The sequence below is a fragment of the Pteropus alecto genome, unplaced genomic scaffold, assembly GCF_000325575.1.
Source record: "Pteropus alecto unplaced genomic scaffold, ASM32557v1 scaffold21, whole genome shotgun sequence".
Taxonomy (NCBI): domain Eukaryota; kingdom Metazoa; phylum Chordata; class Mammalia; order Chiroptera; family Pteropodidae; genus Pteropus; species Pteropus alecto.
The window spans coordinates 19,319,137-19,330,787 of NW_006436282.1; positions in this window are offsets into that span (position 1 = coordinate 19,319,137).

Consider the following 11,651-nt stretch of genomic DNA (forward strand, 5'->3'; position numbering starts at 1 on the left):
CATAGGGAGGGGAAGTGGTGTCTGAACCTGCTTGGGGACAGTCCCACTGCTTATGATTTAGTAAACTAAGTCAGTAGAGTAAGGCAGGTGATTATCAGTCACACTACTTGGGTTCACATTCCAACTCCTCTGTTTCCATACTTAACTTATGTGACTTTGAGTTGCTTACATTCGATCAGTTGCTGAGCTCCGTTTTCTTATCTATAAAATGGGGCCTAATAATAGTATCTTCCTCAAGATGATGCAATAATTAAATAAGATAATGTTTATAAAGCAATTAGAAAGTGCCTGGCACATAGTAAGCAGCCAGTATTGCGGTATTGTTTCAAAAGGCAAGTTTACTAGCTTACTCCAGTTTCAAAGGCTTAGAGAATAGGAAGATAGAGGGAAAGAAAGTGAAAACTTTCCCATAGCATCAAACATAAAAATGGACCTTGCATACTCACTGGCAACTGAGAAAAGTTTCAAATGTTTCTGTATTATGAGCTATTTTAGATAACAAGTTGAACATCTTTATAGAAAGGCAGCAAATCCCAGTGACTAAATACCTAGAATCAGCTGGGCTTGGATTCCAGCTCTTCCTCTCACTAGCTCTGTGACCTTGGACAAGTCACAGAAGCTTTATGTCTCTGCTCCACATTTGTAAAATGAGAATAATAATAATAGTATCTACCTCATAATATAGGAGTAAAGATAAAATGAGACAACGCATATCTTGGTATAGCCCTTAGTACCGTCCCTGGCACATGAAAAGTACTTAATCATTGGTAGGTATTACTGTCTCCTTCACTGCAAAAAAAGAATCAGAGAGTTGTTTGTTGATTAAATTTAAAGCCCACTTCTCGGAACAGAGAAAGCAAAATACACCATCTATTGGGAATCAGTTCTTGCTCTCATCAGAAGTAACATTCTCTTTTAAGACAATTTATCAGTCTTTTTTAGAAAGAAGTAATTTACCCAGGGTATCAGAATACTTTTAGATTGGTCCTTCATGCAATCTGGTTCTCATTATTATGCTTTAACTAAACTGAGCGGAAATTTTCTCTGAGGTAATTGAAAAATCTGAATCGCCTCTAAGAGCTATAATTAATATTCTGCCATAGTTACGTATTGTTTTATAATTAAGTCATAGTCATAAAAGCAATGAGGCAAATGTTTCAAAAGTTCTAGCAAAAATAAAACAAAACACATTTGCTTAAATATAATTTACAATAATAATTCATTCTGCATATTTTAAAAGTTTGCCAGTTTAGTAGTAGCAAAATTTTGAAATGTATAAGTACAGCAGAAAATATAAATATACCCATTCATTTATTCAGTCAATAAACATTTCTGAATGCCTACTATGTGCCAGACACTGCCCTCTGTTTTAAATCAAATATACTGTATTTGTTCACTCCTGTACTTTCATTTATCATTATCATTATCTACATATCATTCAGATTTCACATGATCCAATAATATTGCATCCTGATTAAATCAGTTAAATATCCAAAACTCTGTCACTTTAAGAATTTGTAACATTTTCCATTAACATTCCTCTCTTGTTTTATGTACTTGATCTGTGCTGTGGGATGTAGCATAAATTATCTGCCTTCAGCAAAACGAACAGCTGAAATGCACTGCCACCTGACAGCGCTTGTTAGGCTGTGAGCTGCTGTGAGATTGTTTGCCTTTCACTAGCCTCAAGAAAAGACTTGAAATGGTTCAAAACGTAAGAGTTTGGTCATCCAGTACCCAAAATGAGCCCAGTACTTTAACGTCATACTTAGGGGTTCATTTAATAAACAAAAGGATAAGATGAAACAGTATTTTTAGCAAAATCCTTCTAACAGAGCTTAAGAAGAAGTATATCCTTAAAACACAAAAGTCATTGTTTATTTAGCTAAAAATTATTCTTCAAATGTCACCTCTTGCAGTCTCCCCACATGCATTTGCTTGCGGAATCTGGAATATCCTGCCTCACCTCTCCACCTCCCCCTCTATCTCTACACCGAGCCTCCGAGCCTCCGCCACAGAGTGTCTTCACATGGCCCTGGCTGGAATCAGTCTGAGCACACTGGGCACTCGTGCATTGCACTTCTGACCACTTCTGTAGCTTCTCCCAGGTCACTTTGTTTTAGTTATTGTTGTCTCTATCTCTTAAACTCAGCTTTGAGTTTATTCATTTTTTATTTCCCACAGTGCCCACCTAGTTCAAATCTGTTAATGATCAGCTGAGTGAGCCTAGGTAAGACATTTACACTTTATATATCTCGATTTCCTCATCTAGTTAGTAAATGGGCATAACAGTATTGGTCTTGCCTAACTGGAGTTTGACTTGTCATCAAATTAGATAATAAATGTGAAAGTATTTTTTTAAAGTACTACACATTCTTTGGAAAGCAATTTGACACTATTCATCAAGAACCTTAAATTTTTTCATTTTTTTCTTATTCACTAATTAAACTTCTAGTTATCAATCCTAAGGAAAAACTGTAAACATGGAATAATTTTTAAACTATTATAAATATTATTTATAATAAAAATATAAAATAATTTAAACATCCAACAAAGAATAGCTAAGTAAATTACAGCACATTGACTCACTAAAACATTCTATACCATTTTTAAATCACAGAAATTATTTTAAAAGATGATATAGCAAGTAGCGTGAGAAATATTTAAGATGCAATATTAAAAGAAAAAATGAGTACCAAAATTGTACATCTAATCTGACAAGTATGCACAAAAGAAACATCTACTCACAAAAAAATGGATAAGAAGAAAGTATACCAAAATACTAATAATGGTTATTTGGGAGCAAAAAGATAATGAGTATTTTTCTTCTTAATATTACTCTGTATTTTTAAAATATTGTATAATAAGTACATGTTACTTTGAAAATAAAAAGAAAAATAAACTTTAAACGGTAGTGAAAAAGCTATATAAATGCGGGCTATAAATATTGTATCCTTAGATTACATTACTTCATTCTTGTATATAGACTCTGGGATTGGTCATTTTCTTAAATAAAAATAAACTAATTAAGTTAGGCTATATTGTACTTTAAGCAGCTTGTTAGACAACCAAGAAAAAACTTGAATCGGATTTATTCTGCCTGGACTCAAAAATAACCTCAACAGTTTTAACCAGCGAATGCAAAAAGTCAGTCCTTTCCTTTCCGTTACTCAGATAACGAAACCACTGTAAGGACCCATCTTCTAACTCTACAGGTGAGTCATAAATGCTAATGTTATCTTTGAAGTATTTTAGAATCTGAAGCTACCTTTTACTTTCACTTTTGAACCTTATCCTTCTTAAATAAAGAGTTCCGCTTGAAAGACTAATCTTTGTTCATGTGTTCAGACAGCTTGAGTACTTTTCTAGGTCATCATCAAATGCCAAGGTTAACAAGTTTTTCAAATATAGTTCAAGCTACTGAAAGTTTCCATACTGGAGGAAATTTTTTTCAAAAAGGAGAATAATAAGAAAAAAAGCAAGTGTCTACTTTCCTTTCATCAGAAATCTCATTCTGTAAAGTCACGTTTTGAATGTAAGTGGTTTTATGTCACCTTAAATATAAAATTCTAAAAATTTGCTTCTCACTTTCAGGTACTTTTCAAGCACATCTCTTACTGAAGGTTGTAATTCCACTTCTCTTTCTAGTGATATCTATACTGACCTGACACAGAGAATAGTTTTTACTAAAGAAGAAAGAAATCTAACCGTTGAATTTATTTCAAATCCAAACCTTCCTTTTAAAGCACATGATTAGGAAACTGCTTTATTTCACTATGCCATTGCTCTTCACAAGTGAATTTTATTAATATGCTCTCATTGAATTTGTCCACTCATATCTAACTGACCCAAATGCCTCATCAACTGCCCAAATCGGGTCAAGGATAAGAGCTGCTAATGATGCTATTTTAAGAGGAAACAAAATGTACTGAAGCTAGACTAGCTCCTATTCTGTCAAAATGCACCATTTCTTTGGCATACATGTGTTACGGTTCACCAGTAGGAGAAACAGTAACAAGATGACAAGGTAGCTCATTCCTAGAAAATGGTTTGGCTATTTTGTCTATGGATATGCACTGATACCTTTTAAAACAAAAATATGGTTAATACATAAAATCATCTATTTGATTCATGAATAGGGGATATAAAAATTACTTGCTAGCTATAATCACCTAGATCTTTCATGGACCAGAAGTGTGTCTCTTTTACCTCTATCCACTATCTAGGACATTACCTGCCTGTATGAGGTGCTCAATAAATGTTTGTTAAACCAGGGACACAATGACATAATTGACTTACTGCAAGCAATTGCCAAGTTGTACCATACTGCAACAGACACTCCAGCTAATGAGCTTAGTAAGGAGGTGAGGTCAAGGGTTCGATCACCAAAAAGGCCTTTTGGCCTTGTTCTAGTCACAATTTCATATTTTGTTCCAAAAAGCCCCTCTCCCATTGAGATATGGAGAATCAGACAAGCACAGAGAAATAGTTTAAGATAATTCATCATCACTCAAATAGATAATTTTGAAATTATTCATTTAGAAATTAAATGACAATAAATGAGCTGTGCATCACTTTGATATGGACAGCTCCAACACTTCAGTACATGACACTTGGTTATAAGAGTAAAATAGTAACATTAACTATTGATCCTTGAACTAATACAAACTAATATTTGACCCGTCTCATTTTCTTATAACTAAAATATTTTGTCACACAGTTCTACTTCTGAGGATAATATTCTTCTTGCGATTGTTATGAAAGATCATTTAATTCAAAACATTTGGCTAAAAAAAGGACTTCTACTTTTTGGATAAAGGAATTTTAATAATATGCTTTGCAAAATAAATAAATAGTATGAACATATGCAAGACATATAGACTAAAAAGATACCTTTTTCAAGGACTCCCAAAGAAATTATCATGAATGGAGCATGTTTCAGAAGTTTGAATACAGGAGAGTTTTAATTTCTATTAAGATTTCTCTGGCTTTACTATCTCAGGAAAACAAACTGGCTCCTGTCTGCACATTTTTTCACTGTGAAAGTGGAGCTAATGCTTAACTGCTTCACAGGGGATGCTGTGCGAATTAATTGGTTAATGTTCTTAAAGCACTGCCTAAGTGCTAAACGTTATCATTAGCATGCATTGTATATCTCTTTGTAAGTATCTGCCACCTTAAAATTCTATGGCTTGTAAGGGTGCCTCACTCTTGGAATACTAACAGAAGGTTGAGGAAAGTTCAAGAAGTTTAAAAAAAAAAAAGGCACATCAGCTAAGTTAGGGTAGAAGAGAGTGAAATTTGGAATTTGGCACATTTTATTACATCCTTGTTACATAAATTTACATGCTTCTTAGACTAAAAACCATTGAACTGTACATCTTAGATGGATGAACTGCATGCTATGTGAATTCTATCTCACTAAAGCTGTTATTAAAATAATAATAAATCCAAACTCATTATCATACAAAAAAAGTTATATACCCCTTGAAAGTGTGGATCATCATGCTAGAAGAAAAATTTCTATCCACACACATTGAGTTCAAAGTACACTAAACAGTTTTAAAAATCAATTTACAATAGGACTAAGATATTAAGTTATCCATTGAGATAGTTATAATTTACTTTTAATAATTTAACTATTAATTATGATAGCTATATATTTGATCTGATCAATTGAAACAATCTATCTTGACATCAATGAGACTAGATCCAATAATGCCTATCTTTGCTTTTGCTACTGTTAATGTCTTAGAATATTCGGGGGGAGGGAAATTCTTAAATGAAATTTCAACTGAATTAATAATAATAGTAGTAGTAGTAGCAGCAGCGGCAGCAGCAATACCTTACATTTATGTAGTGTACCAGGTGTAATTGTACCAGGCGGCAAGAAATGTAAAGTGTTTGAGACTACCATATTTGCAAACTAACAAGTTGCCTGCCACAATTTCTTGGCAGAAGATACAAGACTCTTGGATCAGAGATAAAAGATAGTTTATTATCCACAGAATCACAGTAGCTAGAGCATCATTTTCTTGTGCCAGTTCTCCATGTCCCAATTCCCACAAGGTAACACAACCAGGACCCGGAGGCACCTGCACATACAATCGGTTGGAGAGGAACCCATTAAAGGAGAGGAACCCTGAGCTTAAAAACTTCAATCTTTTCTTTCTCCTCTAGAGAGAGGCACTCTCTTCCAAGGCTATTTGCTATACCAACATTCTTGAAAAAATAGTCCTGAACAAAAGGTGGCTATGCTCATAAGACATGAAGAAATGTTAGAGAACCAAGGAGAATTATGTCCTAACATTAGGATGACTATATGTCTTAGTTTGCTTGGGACAGCCCTGAGTAATACCTATTGTCCCAGCTTAATCATTAATAGCATCTCTTTCACTCTCACAAGTGTCCTAGTTTGGACCAGAAATTATACAGTCACCACACTTAAAATTCTTAAGAAATTCCTGTCTGGTCAGAGCACTGATGATCTCAACACTTAAGGTGTAGATCAACCAAACAAGAATGGAGGCAAACAACAAATGCAAAAATTAACTCGAAATGGATTAAAGACTTGTATGTAAGACCTGAAACCATAAAGCTTCTAGAAGAAAACATAGGTGGTAAGCTCTTTGCCATTGGTTTTAGTAACAATTTTTTTGGATTTGACAACAAAAGAAAGGCAACAAAAGCAAAAATAAACAAGTGGGACTACATCAAACTTAAAAGTTTCTGCACAGCAAAGGAAACCCTCAACAAAATGAAAAAGCAACCTATCTACCAAATAGGAGAAAATATTTGCAAACCATATATCTGATAAGAGATTAATATCCAAAATATACAATTCAATAGCAAAAAAAAAAATTTTTTTTAATGGGCAGAGGACCTAAATAGACTTTTTATCTAAAAAGAACATACAGATACATGAAAAGGTGCTCAGCATCAGTAATCATCGGTAAAATACAAATTAAAACCACAATGAGATATCAGCCTCACAACAGTCAGAATGGCTATCATCAATAAATCAACAAACAACAGGTACTAGAGAGGATATGGGGAAAAGGGAACCCTCATGTACTGTTGGTAGGATTGCAAATTGGTGCGGCCACTATGGAAAACAGTATGGAGGTTCCTCAAAAAATTTAAAATAGAATTACCATATGATTGAGCAATTCCACTTCTGAGTATTTTCCCAAAGGAAACAAAAACGCTAACTCAAAAAGATATATGCATTTTCATGTTCATTGCGGTATTTTTTATAATAGCCAAGACATGAAAGCAACCTAAGTGCCCATCCATGGGTGAATTGATAAAGGGCATTATGCTAAGTGAAATAAGTCAGACAGAGAAAGATAAATATGTATGATCTCACTAATATGTATGATCTCACTTATATGTGGAATCTTAGAAAACAAAAACAAACAGAAAACCCAAACACATAGATATAGAGAACAGACTGGTGGTTGCCAGAGGCGGGGGTGGAGGGGGGAGAAATAAGTGAAGCTGGTCAAAATGTACAAACTTCCAGTTATAAAATGAGTTCTGGGGAGGGGGAGGAATGTCCTGGGAATGTCATGTACAGCATGGTGACTATAATTAATAATACTATATTTTATATTTGAAAGTTGCTGAAATCAAATCTTAGAAATTCTCATCACAAGAAAAAAAATGTGTAACTGTGTGGGATGGATATTAACTAGACTTATTGCAGTGATCAATATATACAAACACTGAATCATTATGTCGTATACTTGAAACTAAATAATGCTACTTATCAATTATATCTCAATTTTTAAAAAATGGAGGCCAAAATAGAGGCTATATGTCAAATGATGCACATCATTTTAATAATCACTAAATAAATGGGACTTCAAATACTTATCTAAAAGGAAAGAGATTATTTCAGGAAAAAATTAAAAGCTGGTTTGACCATTAGGAGAAGTCACTAAAAATAACAACTAAAGCCTTCACATAGCTGGCATATGTGTATACAATTATAGAACAACAATTATACTATTTTGCCCAAATACTTGTGTATCTTTACTAAAAATTTTCAGGTAATTTTTACCCCAAGCATCCCTGAAACCAAGAAATAATTTTCTGACTTTCTACTTTGAGTTGTAAAAAATACTGAAAACATCTAATGCATTCATTTAATCCATTCCTGCCCGGTTCCCCGTCCTCTCTCAGACAATTCAATCTGTTTGACTTCAATCACATTCCGCTATCTCCTCATCCCCTTCTCCAACTCTCCCACTCTTGGGGTCAACTCTCACCCCACCTCTACAATCAATCCTGACCTTAGACAATAATGACTTAATGAGTTTTAACTCAATACTGTGGAACCAAGCTAAATTTATCCTTCTAACTGACCCAACTAGCCCAGTTTTGTCAAGTGCACTTTGTTCTTATTCCACAGGTCAGATCTCCTTTTATGGTAAGTGAATCCTTGATGGTCTCATTCCCTGAATTTGACTTGGTACTTCAGTCCCTGGGGGTTGGTTGTGGCCCTGTCAGGCTCTTGTCAGGCCCCTCTCAGGGAACAGAATCCTGCAGCAGATCCTAAGTCCTGAAACAGGGTTTTGTAATACCAGCCAGACCTTGCCAATATCCACACACCACCAGCTCCTGGATTCTCTGTACCTGTGCTCTGCGTGCCTGTTGAGGAACACCATTATTCCCACATGGGACTTTCAAGATACATACATATAATTTTATTGGCATATCGTCCCTTTCATATATAATAGAGAGTCCAAGAGCCTGGACTCCCTCTCTAGACATACCCAGAGTCTCATGATAATGATTTCAAAAACCTCAGTTCAATTACAGTCATTCTTTCCCACTCTGCCACTTCTGCCCAGGTAGCCTGTTTGTGCCTGACTCTATTTTGAAACATCATTGAGAATTTCTGCATTGGTGTTCTCCTTTCAAAACTAAGCCTGAAGAATTAATTACATTCTGTCAGGCTCTCAGTATGAAGTCAAGAAAATTTAACAAAAAAGTCTGTTGCAAAATAGTCTCCGTATGTGACAGATTATTAGAATGCCTAGACTTGTTTATGATTTTATGAATTTTCAATTCATATGGGTCCTTAGGGAATTACTTAAACCTCAATGTAAAATAAAATTATAAAAATCTAAAGTAAAAATTGTATGTATATTATGACTGCAATTAGGAAAAAAAATTACAGCTACGAGTAAAGCCTGAATGACAATCCACAAATGGCAATGTACTTTATACACAAGTGAATAGTTAAGTCAGAGTAATATAATTATGGAGTTCTTTTCTCTTGGAAAAAAAAATCCACTTTCGCATTTTGATAAGGAAATTATAATACTTATTTATCTAAGACAACACTCTGCAAGTAGGCTGAGATAACTCAATGAAAAACACTGTAGTTATCAATGTTTCCTTTTTAATGAGCTCTTCCTTAATAAAAGCTTGGTTAGCTGTGTATTGATTTAGAACATACTCCCTTTCACATGCACATGTGGATACTCCAGAGGCCTCAAAGGTTAACAAGTGTTATATATCGTTATATACTAACAGTTTGGTCTAATGGATAAGGACTGAATCAGCAATCTTAATATCGTCCTCTTAGCTCTATGACCCCGGCAAGCCACTTAACATCTATCACCTCAGTTTCTCTTTCAAAACGAGTAATAATAATTGTTGAATTAGGAAAATATCTATAAAGTATATTAAGAGCCTTTATAAAAAATGAAAAATGAATGTAAACTATTATAAAGACCTAGTTTAGCTAGCCTATTTTTCTAATATAATACATGAAATTTTAACTTGATAGAAATATGTTCTTGATTATAACTAAGATTATTGGCTATGGAATGCAAATTAGACTATTAGTACCCTAAAACACTTTGCTAAATATCAAAATATTCTGACATAAACTTTCAATGAGAAACATATTATATCATGTAATGGCATATAATTCTTTCCATGGCCCAAAGTTAGGATTTACCGTTGTAAAGAAAAGATTGGTAAAGATGACTAAATTTGTAAATGGTAATCTCTAATTTAAAAATGTAAAATTCCTCTAAAATATATAGTAGCAATTCCACAGATTCACCAACTGTAATGATACCCTTACAAAAATCCTGCTTTTTCGCAAGTCATTGAAAAAATATTGCAGTAAAAATTAATTACCATTCTACTGTCTAAAAAGTGTACTTTCAAGCTGTTAAATGAGTGAACAGAGATCTATTATGACTTTAACGAGAACGTTACTCTCCATGGGGACTACTGCTATTAACAGTAGGAAATGTGTCATTTAAAGACATTAAAATTGAATGGAAATGTTTTCATCATTTAAATAAAAGTCCTTGTTCTTTACTTTGCCATAAAACTTGCTTTCGCTAGCTTCTTTATTGTAGGAGTTTATGCAAAATTATTCTGGTTGTGCCATTTCAGATGGCTTTTATATTTTTAAATCTCCACATTCCAATTTCTTTTCTATAGAGACAATTGTAAATAAGTATTAAATTAGTGTAATTTAACAATATTTGCAATCTGATGCATAAAGACTCTATTCCAGCTACAAACATATTAATAGCACTATTAGCCACTTATTTCAAGTTTAGACAAATTATTTACATTCAAGGATTAGATCTTAAATTCATTAGCTTTCTTCCCACATGTGCTAGATTCTATGTAGGGAATTTGATAAACATAAAACATAATTTCTCAATATAGAAAAAAAGAAGTGGGGAAAAAGAGAACAATATATTTTAAAATATTTAAAAATGATGAAATACCACATCCAAAAATCAAATATTGAAATTTATTTTCATTCCCTATATTGTCCAGAATGCAACAAAATGGATATTTATGCTCGCTTTATTTTGGAAAATAAATTGGTCCTTTCTAGAAAGCAATTTAATTATATGAATCAAGAGCCTTGTAAATAATCTCACTCTTTGGCCCTGCATTACTACTTCTGGGAGTCTATCCTTAGGAAATAATGCAAGTGTTGACTATTTACGCCCAAAGATGTGCCAGAATTGTTTGATTCCAAAATTCTAGAAACAATTTAAAAGTCCAATAAAGGAAATGCTTAAAACAAGTAGTTTTAAAAGAATGGACTATTTTACAGCTATTAAAAATGTGTGTACAAATTTTTTTAATACAATTATATAATTTTCAGGTGTACATTATAATTTGACATCTACATATTCTATTGTGTGATTACCACCCAGAGTCCAGTTTCCTTCAGCTACATATATTTGATCCCCTTTACCCACTTCACCTTCCCCCAACCCTGCTCTATTTGACCCCCTTTACCCTGTCTACCTCTTCCCTCCTTTCCCACCCCACTAGTAAACCACTAGTCTATAGTCCATGTTCATGAGTCTCCATTTGTTTGTCCTGCTCATATGTTGCTTTTAGGTTTATATCCCACATATAAATGATGTCATGTGATTTACAACATTTTCTATCTGGCTTATTTCGCTTAGCATGATTTTCTCAAGGTCCTTCCATGTTGTCGCAAATGGTAGTATTGTATCTCTTCTTATGTCTGAGTAATATTCCATTGTATATATTAACCACAGCTTCTTTAGCCAATCATCTATCGTAGGACACTTCAGTTGCTTCCATGTCCTGGCCACTGTGAAGAATGCTGCTATGCACATCGGTGT